A 23,033-nucleotide genomic window follows, 5' to 3' on the forward strand; every position below is an offset into this window, starting at 1 on the left:
TTTAAATAAATATTTTTTTTCCATTCCTCTTTGTCTAAACTAAATTAGATAGTTGGTAGTGAAGAGTACTGAATCTTCAAACATAAACTGGAAAATTCTTGCAACTTACATTACCAGAATGTAATACAACCAAAACATAATTTGAAACATTAATTCAACAACACATCACAACAACAAAGCAACGAAGAAGAAAGAAGATGAATGAAACATTAATTTCTTGTCACGCCGTTGTAGGCTCCATTTTTTGAACGTATATTGGAGTGACAAAGGGTTGAATCTCAATGGATCGTGGTAGCAAGGGTATGCTCTAGTTTAGCTGAATGAGTACTGTTCATACCTCATTGAGCAATCAACAAATTCGACTTGACCTCCAATGCTACCATCACAAGTACTCAACAAGAATGATTTTGCACTACTTAGACAAAGTCCACAATCTGAAAATTCAATAATGGAGTTGCAAGTAGCATGGCCATAAGCTAAAGCATCATTTGGATATGGAGATGTTATGTAGTAATCATAACCTTGATTTGGTGTCACATTTTGTAATGCTTCAACAACATAAGCCAAACTTAGTGCAAATGGACCACTCTTATCATACACATTGCCATTGCAAATATAGTTCACTACTTTGGTATTTGGTTCACTTCTCACAAAGCTACTAAACCAAAACATTCCAATTATAAGGAATGTGGTTAGCACTTCCATTCTCAAAATTGGATCCATATATAGTTCTAGCCTCTCTATTGTTGTATATCTCTCTCTATCTTCTATTTGTTTTGTGTTGCAAATTTAAGCTTCACATGTTGTTTAAATAGATTTGGCCATCTATTGGTTTCTCCACCTATGCAAATTATATATTTTACGATTTTGTTGTAACTTGTATTTAGTTTTCACTAAATATTCCCAAGAAAACATACATGGTGTACATGTTTGGTATGACAAAGTCGTTTGTGAGGCAAAAGATTTTTTATCAAGCAGGTAGAAATGGCTTTCCTTACCTTTAGGCGCTTCATGTTACTTTAACTATTGCTCAGACATTATTATGAATAAATTTTAATTTTCTATAAAATACTTTTCACTCATTTTTTTTCTAAAAAGGTATTTTTTGAAGGTCATTTTGCACATAATATGACTCTCGTGTACCTAACAAAATACACATTGTTTTTTAACCAATGCATATGCCGGCAAAGAAGTTACTACTTTTGCACTGACTTGCTTATATTTTTTATTTTTTTCTCTACTTTCTTTTCGGTAATTGTTTTTTTTTCACTAATTGAAAAAGGGAAAAATATATCACTATACTATCAAAAATAATTCAAATACTGTTATACTAATGGAACAAATATATCCTTATTTTGGATGATGCAACATTCAAAAAAATAAATTTCAACTTTAACCAAATTTTCACGTTTCTTCCAAAATCATAAATAAAAGGTAAAGAAAAAAAAAAACGAAAAATGAATTGTCATGAAAAATTCATAAATAATAGTTTGACATTAATTTTAAACCAAATTTGGTGCAATCTAAAAACTACCACCCCTCAATGCTAGAACAAGATGAAGAGCAGAACCGTTTTTAATATTGTAATCCTTGGTTGTCTTGTCATCTGCTAGCTGTTTTCCACTATATATAATTATTTATTGCATAGGAGGTATTCCTTCTTTCTCCTCGACTCTTTCTTTAATTCGATCAATCGTGTCTGTAGGTTCAATATCAATCTCAATTTCTTTTCCAGTAAGAGTTTTCACCTTAATCATAATTCCTCCTCTGAGCCTCAAAACCAAGTGAAGCATTGATTCTTTTTGAATATTGTAATCAGCTAGAGTTCGATCATCTTCCAATTGTTTGCCACCAAAAATTAGTCTCTGCTGATCGAGAGGCATCCCTTCTTTGTCTTGAATTTTGGCCTTGACATTGTCGATCATGTCGCTACTTTTGATTTCCAAGGGTGATGGTTTTCCTGGTTAGTGTTTTGACGAAGATCTACATAACTAATTGATTGTTTTTACTAGTACTCTTTAAAAAGTTTATAATTGTTATAAAACAAGAAAGAACAAAGAAGAAGAGTAGAGAGAATAGAGAGAATGATTTTTATTTCTTCTCTCGAGGGATGAGAGATAATAAGATTGTAAATACATAGAACAAAACCTCTCTATTTATAGGAAAAATTTACTCCTAGTCTGAGTAAAAGACGGATGCTTCAAATCCTAATAGATATCAAAGTAGATCTTGATAGACATTCACTATAATGTAAATACATTTATAACACTCCCCCTTGAATGTCTAATTGGTAGATAATGTGCCTCGTTAAAACCTTACTAGAAAAAATCCAGTAGCAAAAGAAATCCAGTGAAGGAAAAAGAGTACATATCTATAATAATACACATTTCGGCTGCCTCATTAAAAACTTTACAAGGGAAATCCAGTGGGACAAAATCTCATAAGGGAAAAAGAGTACATCGCGTATTAATTCCCCCTAATGAGAACATCCTTGACCTTTGCATCTCGATCTTATGCAGCATCTTCTTGAAAGTTGCAATTGGAGAAGATTTGGTGAATAAATCAGTCACATTGTCAGTTGAACAAATCTGTTGCACATTAATATCATCATTCTTTTGTAGCTCATGTATGTAGAAAAGCTTTGGCAAAATGTGCTTCGTTCCATTTCCATTTATGAATCCTCCCTTAAGATGTGTTATGTATGCTAAATTATCTCTGTATAAAATTGTGGGTAGATTGTCATATTTCACACCACATTTTTCTCGAATGGGATGTATCATGGACCTCTCATAAGGTTTCATGAAGTGTTATGTCGTAGGCTCTTCAAGAGCTCATTGCCTTCTTATTATGATTATTTGCTCCTTATTTTTCAAGGACTATTTCATTTAGAACCGATTAGTCTACCACGCTTCACGCATGCATATACTTTGTCCTTTAGGAACACAAAATAAGAGCACTTGCGCTTAATATGATATGTTTTCGACATTTGACTTGAATTATCTTTTGGACGAGGATCTGGTGATAATTCCTAACATATTTCATAGCGCTTATAATCTCCCTCTTGTGTTAGGAAAACTAACATACATCCTCTATCTTCTTTGAGGAATCCATCTTTGTGCATCATGGTATATTCATTAATCGTATACCTCACATCAAAACTATTAGATGGAATAGTTGGTTCATGACCTTGAACCAATTGAGGGGGAAGAAATAATCATAATTTATTGGTCTAATGCATACAAGTGTTATTGTATGTAATATATCATATTTCAGACCAACACATGAAGCTTTGTTCTCATTAGCGATGGTTTAGCTATTTATCGAAGGCATTCAATGTCAAACCATCATCATCAAGATAACTTTCTTGATTGAACAATCTGAAAATTATGTTCTTGACTCAATTTTATTGAGCAAGCAACTTTATGAATGTCAAACTGCAGGTTGACAATGGATGTACATGTGATCATCTTATTGATGCATCTTTTCAACATATCACATGATAGGTGAACGGACCTTTATTCACCTTTTATAACTTTCAGATTTGAAGGGATCAAATCCCAATATTAGTTGGTCCAACCAACTTGTCATGAGAACAAACGACATAAACAATTCTTGAAGAATCTTCTAGTTCTTCAATACATGCACATCTTCGAGATGTCACAATCATTCATATCAATTTATGAACTTTTATTCTAGTAAACTCCAAGTTTACCATGACATGTACTTTTTCTTTAGTAAATTTCAGATTTACTATTACATGAATAAATTTTAGATTTACTACTTCAGAAGTAGATTTCAAAATTATTCAACCTCTTTCGGAGGTGAGTTGTGATACAATCACAATCAAGTGCACGTTTGCATTAATAAGTTTCTCATTCCCCAGGAATGAAATATAATCGTGCCTTAAGCCTATCAAATTATGATAGCTTATAACCTCTTTCAAGATTTTGCTACTTCAGAAGCAAATCGAGGCATACATATGATGTAGAGAATTTTTCTCTAGCATATCTTATAATCATATAAGCGTGTGAAAATATCATCACTTTTGATGATCATTATTATATTCGTGCATTCAGTCACTTGTCTTCTTTCAGACATATTATGCGCTGCTACCACATACACCTCAAGAATGAAGTAAGTTGTCATATTTCAGACTTATCATATATTTCTACCACATTCACTTCATGGAATGGAGCATATTCAATGGGTCGAATTTTATGAATTTTCATTAAATACCCATTATTTTACCTTAGCCATCATAATATCATCAATATACTGTATTGAGATTCAAAATCAACATCTTATCCATATAAAAATGTCTTAGGCATGAATCGATGAGACTTAAACCCAAATATTATCATCCATTTTGATAATATTGTTTTTGAGGAATGACTTTAAAACATAAATGGTTCCAAATCAATTATTTTTGCTCAAAGCCAAGAATAATTATATCATTAATAGAAAAATACAAATAACATAAGGAATTACTAACCTTGTTCTTTAGATTTATAATCTCACCTTATTTGGTAGAGTCTCGTGCTGATAACGTGTTATAAAACAAGAAAGAACAAAGAAGAAGAATAGAGAGAATAGAGAGACTGATTCTTAGTTCTTCTCTTGAGGGATGAGAGATCATAAGATTGTAAATACAATGAACAAAACCCCTCTATTTATAGGGGAAATTTACTCCTAATCTGAGTAAAAACAGATGCTTCAAATCATAATAGATATCAAAGTAGATAGACATTCACTGTAATGTACATACATTTATAACAATAATGAAAATATAGAATAACAACTTCTTTTATAGGATATTTTTAACTTCTCCTTCATCTATATGGATTTATTAAAAAAAAAAACCCAAATCTCATATAACTCTTTTTTTTTTTTACATGTTATAGTTCAAATTGGAAAAGGAAAGGAAAATCAAGTGAAATAATGAAAAAATTTACGATGAAAAATTAAGTGGGTTGCCATTTTTAGTGGGCAATTAAAGTTTATTAATTATTTTACGTAATTGAAAAGTAATTAATTTTTAATGCTTAATAATATTTGGACGAAAATATTTCTAGCTAAAATATAGATGAATTCCAGCACACAATGTTAGAATCTGAAACTTTGAATTAGATTAAAACTAGCAAAGTTTGCCAAAACAATTGTTATTGTGTTGCTCTTTCTATTTCTATGTAACAATTGGTATCTGGGCTCGTGCGTTTCAAGTATATCTCAAGCTGATCATTATAAGCATTCATTATTAGTTCCAGTAACTAATTACATACCGTATTTACCATATTTAGAAGTCCATAAATTTCGCAATTTAAACAAAAATAAAATTCTAATGTTGGGATTTTGGGTAGAGAGACGAGTAATATCTATAATCTATATCTATAATCTATTTATATTTATAATCTATATCTATAATATATTAAAATTGTGAAGCTTATGAGACTAATCCATTAATATTTTTCTTTGTGCTGAGCAATTAGAAAAATACTCCTTAGGATAAAAAATACTCCTAAAATAGAACTCTATTAAGGAAATACTTCTATAAATATTGAGATACATTAAATTAGAGAAGAAACCGATTTACTTATTGAAAAAAATATGATTGATGCTCATTCAAGTTAATTCGGTTGCATGTTTAGATTTGTGGATGCTTAATTTTCTAATCCTCGATTTCTTCACTGTTTTTGTTAACATAATAGAATTCAATATATATAAATATATATATATATATATATATATATCTTCTTTGTTTTCATTCAAGTTATTCTTAATGGTCAAAATTTTTGCCCAGACAAGAATTATTTTCATCAAAACTAAAGCTTTGTGATCACTATTGTATTATTTTGTTGTAGTTTACAGATCGTAGATGAATTTACAGGTGGTAGATGAATGTCAGTCGGCTTTGAGAAATTTTTAGGTAAATGTTAGATTTAATTGTATTGTATTTATGTCTCTATTTTGAAAATATTTTTTTGTACATATTAAGTTTAGTTGTATTATTTTGATATCTCTATTATCGTATTATTTTGTTATAGTTTATAGGTGATAAGGTGATAGATGAGCGTCAGACGACTTTGAGAAAATTTTTGTGTAAAGATTAGATTTAATTATATTATTTTGATGTCTCTATCATCGTATTATTTTGTTGTAGTTTACAAATGGTAGATAAATGTCGATCGACTTTGACAAATTCTTTTGATAAATATTAGATTTAATTAAATAAATTTTCTAAAAAATATTACATTTAATTATTATATTCATCTTTATTATTTTCGCGCCCACACCTAAACTAGTTAAAAAAATAGAATAGAAGTTGCACAGAAATTTGACTGACACGTCTTCCCTAAGATGCTTATTATATATATATCACCGTCAATTTATGGTGTACATATGTAAATACTACTCTTTTCATATAAATATGTGATACTTTTTTATTTTTAGTCCGTCTAAAAATGATATCACATTTTTATAATTAAAAATTACTTAATTTTAATTTTTTTAATTCTTAATGATATGCTTTATAGCGATACAAATATTCAATATGTTTGTTTTAGACAATAAATTAATTTCAAAGATTAAATGAAGTTGCAAGTTCAACTTCAAAATCACCAAATTTCAATATTTGTGTAGCAATATTTGCTTCATAGTACATATAAATATTAGAAAAGTGATTTAAACTTTTTGCCCTTCATTAAAACTCTTCGCTTTAAGCAAAATTGTATTTTCACCTTTTTTCTCCAATGAAATTTCTCAAAATTAAAAAAAAATAACTATTCAAGTAAAAAAAAAATTCAGTCGGCATTTTCCTTTTAAAATTTGTGTCCTATATGGTATTTTAGTACTATTAAAACAAGGACTTAATAACTATTCAAGTTAAAAAAAATTCAGTCGGCATTTTTCCTTTTAAAATTTGTGTCCTATATAGGATTGGGCATATTTTGGTTTAAATCGAAAAAACTGAAAGCCCAAATCAAAATTTTAATTTCAGTTTGATTATTAAGTTTTTCGAATCGATTTTGGTTTTCAATTTTTAAAATTTGGTTAAACGGTTTGGTTTTTGATTTTTCAAAAGAATAATTCGGATAAACCGATTAATTGAAATTCTATAAATAATTAATAATATATATATTTTATTATATATATATATAATATTTAATATATAATAATTTAATATAATATAAATAGATAATAACAACCCTAATAACTAATAAGTAATAGCACGCCACATACAACTAACAACATACATTAGTCCAATAGTCGAACAATCGATCGAACATAAACCGCCGGCGAGATTGTCGTCTGTACAACAACACTAGAGCCGGCGACCAGACGACCATTGTGGGTTGTAGCCCACAGTGCCGACTGTGGTCTTTCCGACAGGGACCATTCTTCCGAGTTTCAACTGTTTATGCAAACTTATGCATAATGAAGTTATATATTATGTTAAACTCATGGTTATATCATTTAGTTTCATCCATGTTGAGTTATTTATATCTGGGAAATGAAAAATAGGTTTGATTTTTTTTTTTAAATCATTAATTTTAAATGTCCAGTCGTAACAAAGAGAGGTTCACTACTTTATTCTTCAAAATCGAAATAAAAATTCGAAATAACCGAACCGAATTTATAGAAACCGAACCGAACCGAATTTATTTCGATTTGGTTACGGTTGTCATTTTTATTAATTCAAAAATAAAAAAACCAAACCGATATTATACCATCAAACCGAACAAACCGAATGTCAAGTCCTAGTCCTATATGATATTTTAGTACTATTAAAACAAGGACTTAAAAAAAAATAACTATTCAAGTTAAAAACAATTCAGTCAACATTTTCCTTTTAAAATTTGTGTCCTATATGGTATTTTAGTACTGTTAAAACAAGGACTTCAATTTTTCTTATAATCACAAAATCTCCTCCACAAAATCATATTCTTCTTTACAATAAAAAACACAACAGAAAAAACCCTACCAATCCAACAAGATCCTATCAAAAAGTTATTCGTTTCTGATCGTTTTCTTGGATGTGATATAGTTAATTTATTTTGGTTATAATTATTTTATTTTGTTTTGCAGCATCTGTTTCGACAAACATGTCTTTCCAATTATTTTATTATTTTTACTATTATTTGTTGATAATAGATTTATGTACAAGGCAGGAATAAAAGATTTGTGTACATGTATATTGTTGTTGCCACTAATATTAGATTACCACCATGATATTCTTATCCATGATAAATTCTACCATATGTCTCTTGTATTTTTATTTTTGTATTGAGTGAGGAATCTATCGAAAACAATCTATCTACCTAACCGCTGAGAGTTGAGATAGTATAAGGTCTTGGTATACTCTATCCTCTTCAAACTCCACTTCATGGGACTACACGGTATATCGTTGTTGTTGGTAAATTCTACCATACATTATATTTTATATCATCCCTATTTGCTCGAGTTTCAAAAGTCTCATGTGTTCTTTTTGTCCTTTGCAGAAAAAGAACTTAAACATAATCTTATAACGATGTTTTTTGTTTATGGTGTTTATAGATAGAGTTATTTGGATGACAACCCTTCCCAGAGGAGGTAAGGTTCACATATTGATGTCAATATACTATGTTGTTCCCTACACCAAAGTAATATAAATTCTCAGCACAAACAATATCGTAAATAATATTCCAACCTTTCATCATTAATTTTTTTCACAGAAGTTTATTTTAGTTCCTAAAATATTTGCATCATGCTATGTTCCAACTCTTACAAGTCTGATTTTAATGTTATGATTATTGTTCTCCAATCATCGGATTTATTGATATTTTCAGGCACATCTTCAGGCCACTTGATGCTGATTTTACTGGTAGTTGATTTTTATTAATTACAAGACTCAAGGGAATTGTATGTTTAAATTCCATGAATAGAACTTTCAACGCTGACTTTATTCTTGTGAACTAAATATTTTTTTTTTCACTCAGATTTCTACTTGTCTTAGGTGGCGACTATTTGCTATGAATTTGACTGTCGGAGGAGGCGTAACTAGACTATTTATTACTCACCAACTATTTATGTGTGTTTCCTTCAAGTTTTATCTTAAGGAGTTGGTTGTTGATGGATTTGATCGTGTTTATGAGATGGGGAAGCAATTCGACAATCGATTTAACTCGTTGGCACGTGACAGTAAATACTCTCTAGATATGCATGTTCATTTTGGATAATGTCATCAAGTCATTAGTGATGATTATATTACTCCCTGAAGGATCATGGTAGCATTAGGTGAGGAAATTATCTCCTATCTGTAGTGTTTTAATCAATCAACAAAATGTGAGATGGTACATCAAAGTGTTAAGCGCAAAGTCAAGAGATTTAACCTCATTCAGGGAACCATAAAAACTTTGAGAAAGTGAATGTTGTTACCTAGCAACATCCAAAAGAAAAAAACTTCATGACTTTTGAGTTTGAATATTTGAAAAAGAGATGCATAGATGTCCAAACGTGGAGGTGTGAGAGATTAGCTATGAATGCCTTAGGAGAAGTAGAGGTACACCAAAGAAGTATTGAAGGGAGATGATTAAAAAAAGATATGATGTAATTACAGTTTACTGAGGACTAGGGAATATTGAAATGTTTTTTCTTGAGACTGAGGGTTTATCGAGAACATCTCTACTTGAGGTAGAGATGATGTTTGCATACATGCCAAATATATTATTATTTTACTAAGATATCATCCTACACTAGAATAACAAAATCATAAAAAGATAGTTCTATTGGTACCTTACAACTTGAAACCTAAGTTTATTTGTATTAGTTTTAATTTTAAATATCTTAAATCACAAATTATACTCAAAAAATGTGAAATTCATATACTCACTCCCAGAGAATCAATACCTTTTTGTGTGAAAAATTATGTTAGGTATACTGACGTGAAAAAAAATATTGAAACTTTTGTTGGATCGATTTAAATTTAGTTATGAATGTAAAATTCATAATATTGTTAAAATATAGAAAATTATTTTATACTTTTTACGTCGAGAACTTGTGATAAGTAAAACAGAAATATTACGTTTTGTATCGATAAAAATGATTTCACTGTTTTTTTTCCTAATATTTAAGATTTAAAAATAAATTAAATATATTTATGATAAAATCTTTTTTTATTAGAAGTCATCAGAATTAACAACAACTAACACTTTTTTCATTAGTCTAAAAATTGTAAATCAACTAAATTTGATTTTAAGAAAATTTAAAAAATCTAGAAATAAATGTAAAAGCGTTAGAATAAGAAAAATTTAAGAAGTACCAAATTTTTACAAGTTTTAAGTAAGTAATAAGAAGGGAATAATTCGCAAAGAAGTAACCCTCCAAAACTAATTTGCCAAGTACCCACTTAATTTCCTTTTGATTTATTTTTTAGGTTTAGGGTGTACAAAGTGGAAAAAAGTGGGGCCCACACGTGGGCCAAGGGACCAATTCATCATTTTTACAACTTTATAAATTTAATATAATACACCTAACACCCTCCACTTATTCTAATATTAAAGAAAACACACCCTCTCTCTCCTCTTTAATTTCCAACTCCCGCTTTTGAAACTACTTCTCCCAAAAATGCCATTTTCATTTCGTGTTCTTCTTCAGCTGCTAAGGGGTCGTTGTTGCTTCACAAGGTTAGTTAAAATCAAGTTTCGATCATTTCTAGATCCATTTAAACAATTTTTTTTGCTAATCGATTCGTAGTGATGAGGGATTTCTTTTTCGAATATGGTGTTTTGGTTTAGTCGTGGTTTTTTTTAGCAACGAAGTGTTGAATGGTGGGGTAGTTGTTGTTTGAAGAGTTATTTTGGCATTTTGATTTGAACAACGACCTATTTCTGTCCGTAGACCCTCGGTCTATCTGTAGATCCGCGGTCTATCCGTAGACCCGTGATCAATGAAATGAGAATGCCTTAGATTGAAATCAATTTTAAGACGTTGAAATTCTTTTAAAACATGATTGCTGAAATAGTGAAAATTAAAATATTAATAGCTAATTAATTTGATTAGGTGCACTAGTTTGATTTTTAGCAATTGTTGTGTTTTGATATTGCATGTTGGATTTTGGTTCAGTTATTGTATGTTTGTGTAGTGAACTATTTAATGGTGGGGTGTTTGATAACTTTTTTGGGAGGGTTTCATTTGAGCATTGAGTTATTTCTGTTGATAGACTTGTGGTCTATGAACTGAAAATGGGAGATTTGTTCTTCAGGTGTAGATTGTGTTGAAAATGGATAAAAAAATATTATTCCTAAATGCAAAGCCGGTACCGCTGGTAGCAGTAGGGAAAGAAGAGTTGAGGCTGTTGGAAATGTCTCAAAAAGGAAGAAAATTGAAGAGTCAGTGTTTAAATTAGATTCAGAGTTAAAAGAGATAAGCGACTACATCGATTCTAGTGAAGATGTTGCCAAGTGGAGTGTCAGTAATGACAGTGAAGAGAGAAAGAAAAGCGGGAGTAATAGTGATGATAGGGATAGTGATTCCTTGTCCGTGCCATATCTTTCAAGGTGTATTTCCATGGAGCGGTATGACCTTCGAACGATAATTGACGAGGTTAGGTCTTTCCCAGCAAAGATATCGGTCAGATCAAGAATGGTTGCTTATCAAGAATTTAAGCAAGTTCTTGTCGACCAAGAATTGAAGAAAAGATTCAAGCGGTCCTGTTTTATGGACACCTGAGAAACCTGCCGGAACATCTCAAGTTCAATGGGCAGTTGATCCATTATTTGTTGTTGCAAGGTGTCAGGATCGATAAAGATGCGTTATGAGATGTGGTTCTGCATTAACAACAAGCCTGCCTATTTTGGCTTGAAGGAGTTTTGTTTGATCACGGGGCTGAACTGTTCATCATACCCCGGTAAATAAAAAATGAAGAAGGTGTTAGCAAAGGGGGACAATTTTTATTTTAAGGTGACGATAAATAAAAACATCATGGCGGCCAACTTGTTACACCTGATCAGAGGGAATAAGCTGAATGAGGACCAGAAGTTCAAGTGTTGTCTACTGTGGTTCTTGCACACCATGTTTCTTACAAAAGATTCGACGAAGGTTGTCGACACAAAACTGATTCGAATGGTCGATTCGTTAAGTTTCGTCGAGAAGTATCCATGGAGAAAAGAGTCATTTCAACTGACCATGGACTATCTAAAGAAGAAAAGTGACCTGAAGAAGCAGAAGGAAGTATTTGATGAGAAGCAGAAGACATTCTATACTCTATTTGGATTTCCCTGGGTATTCATGGTATCTACCATAAACCCTTTAGTGAGTTTATCATAGATTCTCATTTTATTTATACTTTGTTATAAACTCTGAGTTATTTTTTTCACTATTGTACTGCTTACAGATTTGGATCTATGAGGCCTTTCCCATTCCCCGCATCCTCAGATGGCACACTATAAAAAGTGATAAGATAATCAAAGGCAACCCATTCAAGTATAAAGGAAAAGTTACCGAGGTATGAACTTATTTTCTATTATGCAATAATACTATCATTGTATCGAATGTTATGTAATTGTTAATTGATATTTTGTAGAACGTGCACCCGTACATCATCCTACTGTTCGTGAGACGAAGATGGATTACATGATTATGTTTGAGCCATATACGGACGAGGTGAAGAATAACATCCTCGATGACTTGAAAAAAGAGTTAGAAGGGGTGACTGTCCTTACTTCAAATGAGGACAGTGATGATGACGGGGATTTGGGTGGTAACTCCGTAGGAGTACGCGTTGGTGATGATGATTCTCTGAGCACCTCCAAAGATACAGTGGGAACCTCATCCCCCGGGGATCTTCATAAGTGTGTTGCTGCGCTCGAGGAAGTGGTGTTAGATATTGCTGCCTATATCAGAGAGAAAAGAATGAAGAAAAAAGAAAAAGGATGAGCGACAACACGAGCGAGGTAACTTCATTCAAAAATTGATGTTGTTAATGAATTTTTAGCTTTAAATATCAGTAGCACTTTGTAATATGATGATACAGTGCATGTGGACCTTCGTGAATCGGAGAAGAATGAAAAAGGAGAAAAAAAGAGCAAAATGGATGAGTTGACCGCTGTTGTGGCAGAAGATGAAAAAGAAGAAAAAAAGAAGGATGATGAAAAATATAAGAGCCAAGAAAAAGGTGGAAAAGTAGCAGCTGCAGAAGTAGAAGATAAAGTGGCAGCAGATGAACAAGAATTCGAGGAAAAAAAACTGTTGAAGAAAAAGCTAACAAAGAAGAAGTTGAGAAAGAAGCAGCAGGTGAACGAAAAGAAGAAGCTGAGAAAGAAAGAGCTGTTGTAGGTGAAGAAAGAGAAGAAGGTGTGGGAGAAAAGGAAACTAAAGAAGCACCAGCAGCTGCACATGCTGAAAAGAAGGAGAAAAAGGTGAGAATAAAGAAACAACTGCAACTGTTGAGAAAAAAGGAGCTGAAGCTGACCAAAAAGATGTGGTCATGGACATTGTTGATGAAATCAACAGTAACACTTGTGTTGATGAGGAACTTAAGAAAAAAGACATTTGAATCCTAAGTCGTTTAATGTGTTGTTGAATCATGGTTGTTATGATATGACAATTTTTTTTATTTCACAAATATGAAGGTTGTAGGATCTGGTGGTAGGATATGACAATTATTCTTTTATTTTATGAAACTTGTTATGATTCTGCACTGAATCTGTTTCTGTCAAACTGATTTATGGCATGGAATTTGAATATGCATGGCGTGTCATAGTTGGTATATTGTATGCTTGATATCATAGAATGCATACTTAATATTTCATATACCGTATGCATAGTCTCTCATTACCTTGCTGGTCGAATTTAAGTTGATGTATTGTTTAATCGACTATGATTCTATCAAAAATAGTATTAACATTATAGAAAATAGAACTATTAATATTTATTGAATATCACTACATCCATGTTACACTTTTCCAAAGAACGAATACTAACATTATAGCACATAACATCATTTTTAGGACATTCTCCCTTTCTTCGGCCAAAATTTATTTTTGTTTTAGTTGATCCCTCTCTATTTGGGTGTCATGTAGCAATATTTTAAAGTGATCCCTCTGTTGTTCGGCTTCTTTGAACAAAGTCATGAGAAAATCTTTATTTTCTTCGCATTGTTCGAGCCTTTGTAGTAGATTAAATTTTGTCAAGCCTTGAAAATTTGATGTCCCGAGTCCCGGACTCAACGTTGATAGACTGGTTGTAGGAGATAGCTCATCAATCCATTTAAAAAACGAGCATGCACCATTATCCTAGAAAAAAAATAATAATTACATAACGATTAACTTAACTTTAAAAAATATAAATAGAGCTCACCTTCGCAATTGCACATTTATAAAATTTGCGACCTGGATTTAAATCCGTGCGTGACGTCCTCAAGACAGCCGCATTCCCACAATGACAAATTAGAGTATTTTTAGAATTGGATGTTTGAGATGCTTCTGACATTGTAAAAATTCTAAAAACAAAACAAAGTGAATGAAATAAAATAATGAGGGATGGACACCTTATATATGAAGTAAAAACGAAATGTTAACAATAATGACTTACAAAATGTAGTCGCTTATTACCATTGAAAGAGTAATTTTTCTTTTTTGAACTGGTGGTGACACTTAATAGACCGTCGTAGATCATGACCTATGTCAGCCATCGATTTTTCTGGTCTACCGTAGACTTACACCTTTAGTAGTGCATCGATTGATATCCTGATTATGCGTAGACTACGGTGATCTATTTACACTTTTATAGACCATCACTTGGATGTAGTTAAAAAATGAATAAATAAATTAAAAATGATTTAAATAGATAATCATATGTTTTGGGGCTGGTGGAAGAAAATAATTAAACTAAAAATAATTTAAATAGATAATGACATATTTTGGGGCTGGTGGAAGAAAGTAGTTTAATTAAAAAAGATTTAATTAGATAATCTTGGGGTGGTGGTGACACTTAATAGACCGTCGTAGATCATGACCTATGTCAGTCATCGATTAGTCTGGTCTACCGTATACTTACACCTTTAGTAGTGCATCAATTGATATCATGATTATGCATAGACCACGGTGATCTATGTATACTGTTATAGACCATCACTTGAATGTAGTTAAAAAATAAATAAATAAATAAATTAAAAATAAATGTAGTGTGAATTTCTATACATGTGGAGGAGTGTAAACAAGTCACATAATCATATTAGAGCTTAAAAAAATTAGGAACGGAGGGTGAATTAAGGAGTGTGTGGATGGGTAGTGGTTGAATGTTCAATATCCTAAGAGTAATGTTTTTCAAAGCACAAGTATGTATTGAGGATGATGATTGTTCTATCACTATCAATTCCACATACTCTTTTGATTTAGGGGTGGTGATGGAAGGAGTATGTGGAATGTGTAGTCATCAAATACAATACATATCCTCAAAACATACTTGTGCTTTGACAAACATTACTCTTACGATATTGAACATTCAACCACTACCCATCCACACACTCCTTAATTCACTCCCTAATTTGTTTAAGCTCTAATATGATTATGTGACTTGTTTACACTCCTTCACATGCGTAGAAATCCACACTACATTTATTTTTAGTTAATTAATTTATTTTTTAACTACATCCATGTGATGGTCTATAACAGTGTACATAGATCACCGTGGTCTACACATAATCATGATATCAATCGATGCACTACTAAAGGTGTAAGTCTATGGTAGACCAGAATCGATGGCTGACATAGGTCATGATCTACGACAGTCTATTAAGTGTCACCACCACTCCAAGATTATCTATTTAAATCTTCTTTAATTTAATTATTTTCTTCCACCAGCCACAAAACATGTGATTATCTATTTAAAAACATGTAATTATCTATTAAAATCATTTTTAATTTAATTATTTTCTTCCACCAGCCACAAAACATGTGATAATCTATTTAAATTTTTTTCATTAAATTAATTTCTTCCACCAGTCCCAAAATATGTATTATCTATTTTAATTTAACCGATGACCCATTGATTCACATGTTCTACGATCGACTGATATGTCCAGTCGAGGAAGGACTGAGTATACGATTGATGATAGACTATATATTACTTTTTACTGTTTTGAAAATTATTCAAGTTAAGCTACAGTATTGTAATTTAAACAAGGCGTATATTTGATTCGAGTTTTTGTCTGTACAGAAGAATAACTGCCACATAAAAAAAAATAAAGGATCACAACAAAGATGGTAAACACAATGTTAAAACAAACTGAAACATACTTATATTAAACTTGTTCATTGCATTACATAATAATATTTACCGCAAAAAGAGGAAAGTTGAAGAAGCTTTCTTCTAACAAGATCCTACAAGAAAGCTTCTTCAGCAATGAGCAAACCAAAAAAACTTAAAAACATAAATTAAAATAACAAAGTAAACTAAATTATAGGGATGGGGTGTGTGTATGTGTGTGTGTGGGGGGGGTGATGTAGTCGTTGCCGTCCATTCCAAGATGCTCCAGAATTGCTTGGAGGAAACGAGCAATTCGGTGAAGCTCACGCTCCAATTACTGTCAATCTTCTCCCAGGCCATGAAAAAGACGGTCAAAGTCATTCCGAAAAAGTAGCAAATCATAGTAACGAGGGGGACTCTTCTGATTGGGCGAATGACAATTCTGCGACCAGGCATGATTTCAGTTTTGGGTGAAGAAGAAGAAAAAGAAGAGGGTTTATGATATTTTGGGTTTAGGGACAAGTGAAGGGTTATGTAGAAATAGGCCCTATACTTATAGACGTATAGATGACGTCCTTTCATATGTCCACCCAATGGTCAGTCGACATGTTTGATAAGAGAAAATGCTTGGTTTGCGTATACCAGCAGTTTTTCTCTTGAACAGACATTTTTTGCAGCTTTTCATAAAATGAGAACGGGAAACAAGGGAAATAATGATTCATTGTATCCATTGGAGAGATAAGGCGGGAAAATGACCAAGATAGCATGTTAGATAAGGAATAATATAACCAATTCATAATATTTTGTAGACCTTGAAAAATATACACCGTAGATGTTACGTAGTCTACCGTAGACAATGATTTAGGTCTATAACAACTGAAGGTTAAAATCTACAGAAATGCACATTTAGCCACCAAAATAGTAGCTTTACAACTGAAGCTAAAAAAAAAGCCTATTTATGATTTGACGGGCATTCTACACGTGTTTCTTTTGTGCCGGATTTCTAGCATATTGAACACTTATTCATCCTTTTGGACTTGAGTGTCTCACCGATACCCTTAGTACGTTTGAATTTCTTCCTTTCGAGTTTGGGATCGTAGGGGGTGGAGAAATTTTAATGTCTAGCAATTTCTGTGGCACAGTCCATTCGGCCTCCGAAGGGACAACGTTAATTGCTTTCGAGTATGCGAGGAGGTAACTTTCAGCTTTATAAATTGGCGAAGAGTAGTCATAGATGGAGTTACCATAACCTTCGCCATCGTCATACTTTGCTCGCAAAGCTTCCATCGCATGTTTGCATGACATTTTCACCAAGTAAAATTTCCGACAAGAACAACTCCTCTTCAAGAGATTTACCTTGGCAGTGAAGCCGTTGTCGAACACCGTATACTGGTCGAGAACCCCATTTGAAATACTTACATACAAGGAATCGCTCGCGCTCTTATTATCCCTTAGGATCTTTTCCGCATAAGGCAAAAATATGTTCTCTTTACCATCGACAAAGGCATGCCTCTCCCTAAACTTTTCACTAAATTTTATAGCAATTGAATTGAATATGTACGATGCGGGGTACTCCCGTTCATCCATCAAAATCGAGTTGAGCGACTCTGCGATGTTTGTGGTCATCACGTCGTACCTATTGCCCGGAAAGTGTGCTCTACTCCATTTTTCAAAACAAAGCACATTTTCTAGGACATGTGCTTCCTCGGGGCACTTAATCTTCAATTTCGTAAAATTATCACTAAATTCATCAAAAGAATAAGCCTTTGTCGCGGCGTAGAATAGATAAAGATGTTCTCCGCAGTGTCGATTTACGTGAAGATTTTTAGCGAGGTGCCTCATGCAAAGTCCATGATGTGCACGACTGCAATATGGGAGAAGGGATTGGCGATGCTAATGTGCCTCTCGTAGATGACACATAGATTTGGTTCATCTTCTACGATAGACTTCAGCTTATGGAAGAAGAAGGTCCAAGAAGCATCATTCTCTTTATCGATGACACAAAAGACAATCGGAAAGATATGATTTTTAGTGTCCTATATGTGCCATCGACGACAATTACCTTTCTCATGTAGGCATATCCGTGTATGCAAGCTTCGAATACTAAGAAGTAGTAAGCAAACGATCCATCCATCCAGTTTAACATGATAGAGTAAGAAGACCCGAGATTCAATAACTCCATCAAGTGAGAAAAAGTTGGCAAGCTAGCATATCTGTGCTCCAGTGTCCCATGAATGATGTTCTTCGTAATTACACTTCCTTTCCAACACATTCAATAGCTTGCGTTGCAATGCAACTCCTTAAACACAATTCTTTGAATTTCTCTTATGCTTGGACCTTACCATCCTGAAAATGATTTACACATACTGAAGCAATCAATTCGGATGAGACTTTCTTGTACCTGCAGGTGACGTGTTCAACACCGCACGTGTGCAACCCGGTATACTTGAATATGCGAAATCTGTCTGAGGTCTCATACTTTTTTGCCCGCAATAACTATCCGCAACCACAAGATAAGCATTTCGCCTTAATCAATTTCGTGCATCTTTTCTTTATATAATAATCAAAAGACTGCCTCGTCGTTGCTGCGTCTAGTAGTATTATCAGCTCTTTCTTATCGGCGAATGTTTGACCACAGCAAAAATTAGTTTCATCGGAGAAGGAGTGTCCTGGTTGTGATGCCGTTCCACGGTCTTCATCATCATCTTGCGAGTCCGATGAAAATTCTTCCATATGCATAAAATCATCTTCCATATTAATTGGATGATCGCCACCTTCTCATAATTATTCAAATCATTGTTGATCAAATTATCGTTGACTGTCGAGCGCTGCGATGGGGGTGCTGATGAGTTCAGTGGTCCTCCAAAGGACCTCTCAACAATATTTATCCTCAAAATAGGCCTAAAGCTATCTGTATTGACATTCATTATGTACGTTAGCACATGTACATCGCTATTTATGATCGTAGGATTCACCTTTTCCCTCGAATGCATTAGATAACTAATAACCACGTCGCTCGGCGCACAATCTAGATCCCCTCTCTGCATTATGCTTACAACAAATTCGTCGTACAAACTGTTGCGGTGAATAGGAATGGGAATTGTCACCTTGGTAAATGATCTCCATTTCCAACGTTTGGGAGTCTCCACCGATTCTCCCATGAAATCACCAGAAATCAGAATAAATTCTACAATAGACATCCTAGAATTAAGCTTTGGTTGATGGTAGATTATGCTTATGGTCTATGTCAGGTTATATGCATGGTCTATGACTGACGATGACGGGTCGATGGCTGCATAGTTATTCGTACAAAAACTTGAAATTGCAAATATTGCTTCTAATCAATGATTGTTGGGTTTATGGAATTGAGAAATGAACTTGGAGCCGCCTGAGATACTGTAATGCACTTTCTAAAGTGGTTTTGAGTAATGTGAGTGGTCTAAAGCTTTTTAACAATGGTGAAAAGTGTATTTGAGAAGATAGGAAACAAATGAGGTAACAATGGATGCAATGGACAAACTTATGATGTTTGTGGACTGATTTGCAGCTAATCGTTGGAAAATAACGCTAGAAAAGTGGCCGAAATCGGAGCTTTTTGGAGGGAAAGATAGCCACCTTTTATTTTTAGCTTTTGAATTTTTTTTAAAAATATTTTTAGAAAACCTAGATATTTTTGTATATATAATGGTGAATGATGGAGTGGGTTGAAGTGTATTATTAGAAACTTGTGGGAGAATTTATTAAGTTGGAAGTATTGGGTTAAAGTGAATTATTATAAAAGTTGAGGCTGAAATTGTTAAGTTGAAAAAGTTGATGGTGAGGTGGAATTATGTGGGTATTTGACTAATGTTTTAAAACTTTTGGGTATTTGATAAAATAGTTTGGAAAAAGATTTGTTTTGGCATACCTGCCCTAATAAGAATATAATCCATTATTTTGTAAAGATTTGACTTTAAAAATAAGAAAAGATTTTAAATTAAAAAAAAAAAAGAAAAATAATCATACCACAAATATGGTTCAAATTGATGCGTCTATCTTAGCCTATGACAGTAAACGAAAGGGGTACTATATGCCAAACGTAAAAGTGATGATCTATCAACCACTTGAAACTTTTGGTGATAAAGTATATGTGCTTACACTAAAATATATGTTTATGTTTATATTATTATATTAAAGTGTAAAGGAACTTTGAAAAGTGATTTGAACTTTTTACATTTTTTTAAAAATTTCCACAATATACAAATATGTATCTTTTCTTTTAGCTGAAACTTCTAATAAAAAAAAAAGGAGAAGAATCATTTGATGTTGCTAAGAAATGAAGTGGATTAGATGATGATAATTAATTGTTATATGTCGTAAAAATCAAAGGTTATGTTTCTAATTATAATTCGTAGAAATTGTATGTGACACTCAAATGATGATATGTATGTTTTTATTTGCTTTGGACCTAAAGTTCTTACTTCTTCTTCTTCTTCTTCCTCTATAAATTATGGACAGAAGAAGAAAAAATAATTTTAAAGAAAAAATAGGCAAAGAAAAGACTACCATTATCATGTTAAAAGAATCCACGCTTACAAATTGATCATTTTTGTTTCTGCGAATTTCTTAGCTCCGTTTTCTATAATTTTCATCGTATCTATATATTCTAAGTAGTTGTCGGATTTAAGTTTGATTTATGTTCAACATAACAATATGTCTTATGATTAACATTTAAATTATTTGTGATACTTAATTAAAATTATATTTATTTTAATTTTTAAAATTATTTAATACAATATTCAAGTTAGTCCTTATTGATTTAAGTAATAACATAATTGGATTTCAATGACTGATAAATCTATATCTATCTATATCTATCTATACTATATTAAAAATGTGAAGGGTCTTAGAAATATTGTTTGAACTTTTTGTCCTTCATTAAAAGTCGTTGCTTTAGACAAAATAGTCTTTTCACTAATTTTCTAATATTTAAGAATTGAAAATAAATATTTATAGTAAAACATTTCCTGATTAGAAATCATCAAAATTAATGGCAGCTAATACTTTTTTTCATTAGTTTAAGAATTCTAAATCAACTTTAACTAATTTTTTAGAAGATTTGAAAATTTAGAAATAAATATGAAAGCGTTAGAATAAGAAAAATATAAGACGTACCAAAATTTTAAAAATTTTAATTAAGTAATCAAAGATTTTCTAAAAATTTAACTTTAAAAATAAAAAAAAATTAAATATAGAAAAAATAAAAAACTAACCGTACAATAATCATGGTTCAAATCGATGCATTTTTCTTAGTATCTAACAACAAGGAAAAGAGGTACTGCATGACATACGCAAAGTTGACGATCCATTAACCACTTGAAACTTCAGTTGGTAAACTATATATGTGCTTACAATAAAATATGTGTTATCTTTACATTATTTTATTAAAGTGTGAAGGTTATTTGAAAAGTGACTTGAACTTTATGCACTTCATTAAAAATCTTCGTGATAGATAAAATCTTCAATTTTAAATAATCAAAAGTTACACGTGCGAGGCACGTGCGGCTAAACTAGAATAAATAATGTTGGGCTCGAAATCGAGAGGGCGTCATGTGAAAGCTTAAAATTTATAAACCATAGAAATGATAAATTAGATTACAAAGAAAAACATAATACTAAAAATATATTATTGATATGGTTGGTCAAATGACCTATATATTAAAAACTAAACCAAAAAACATAAAAATTATTTGAGAGAAAATCTCCATCTAAACAAGAATCATAAAATGACTATATTGTGGATACTGTTATGTTATGGTATAAGAAAGGGGTCTTCTGTATATAGATGTCCAAAGCCTTTTCTTTAAGAAAGAGATTAACCAAAAATGAAAAAGTTTTATATTTTTCTTTTAGAAAAAGTAAAAGTAATTATGATTAATTTTATTTTCCTTTCAAGAAAAAGTAAAATATTTTGATAAGAAAATCAAGTCAAAAACATTATCAAATAATAGGGTCAGAACTCTGAATGACCAAATAGTGAAATTGAAAATATATTTAAGCTATTTTCGATGTAGAAGAATATATTCGACTCTTTTCTATTAAAAATCAAGGGGAAAAAAATCAAATATGAAAAAAGAAGAAGTGGAGAGCAAATTGACAAACGAAAAAACACAACCAATAATTACCGACAGGCAACCAGTCAACAAAAGATATTTGCCGGCATGTGCATTGTTAACAAACAAAATTGAAAGTCATTTTGCACATATGACTCTCGTCGTACCAAACAAAATACACATTGATTTTTAACCAATGCATATGCCGGCAAAGAAGTACTACTTTCGTATCGATTGTCCATTTTTTGCACTGGCTTGCTTATATTTTTTATTTTTTTTCTCTACTTTCTTTTCTGTAATTGTTTTTTTTTACTAATTGAAAAAGGGAAAAATATATCACTATACTATCAAAAATAATTCAAATACTGTTATACTAATGGAACAACTATATCCTTATTCTGGATGATGCAACATTCAAAAAATAAATTTCAACTTTAACCAAATTGTCACGTTTCTTTCAAAATTATAAATAAAAGGTAAAGAAAAAAACCAAAAAAAGGAATTGTCATGAAAAATTCAGTCTTCCGTTGATTCCGTTGATGTTGTCGTATCTACTCCATTATTGCTCCTTATCTTATCTTTCCAGCTGGCATTTTGTCTTCTTGATTTTTATTCTAGATGTACTTCTGGAATAATATTATCTTCTCCGTTACACCTCGAACATTGGTGATCTGGATATTTGTGTCCAATTATTTTACAATATCTTGTTAGTAGTCCGTC

The 23,033-nt window shown here is 31.9% G+C and overlaps 1 pseudogene; it reads right to left on the minus strand.

Annotated features, from left to right (window-relative positions):
- Window positions 1–1,339: 1,339 nt before the first annotated feature.
- The window catches only part of LOC107866099, a 26,139-nt pseudogene continuing 4,445 nt past the window's right edge, over window positions 1,340–23,033 (minus strand).

The sequence above is a fragment of the Capsicum annuum genome, chromosome 5 (genome assembly GCF_002878395.1).
Source record: "Capsicum annuum cultivar UCD-10X-F1 chromosome 5, UCD10Xv1.1, whole genome shotgun sequence".
NCBI classification, from domain to species: domain Eukaryota; kingdom Viridiplantae; phylum Streptophyta; class Magnoliopsida; order Solanales; family Solanaceae; genus Capsicum; species Capsicum annuum.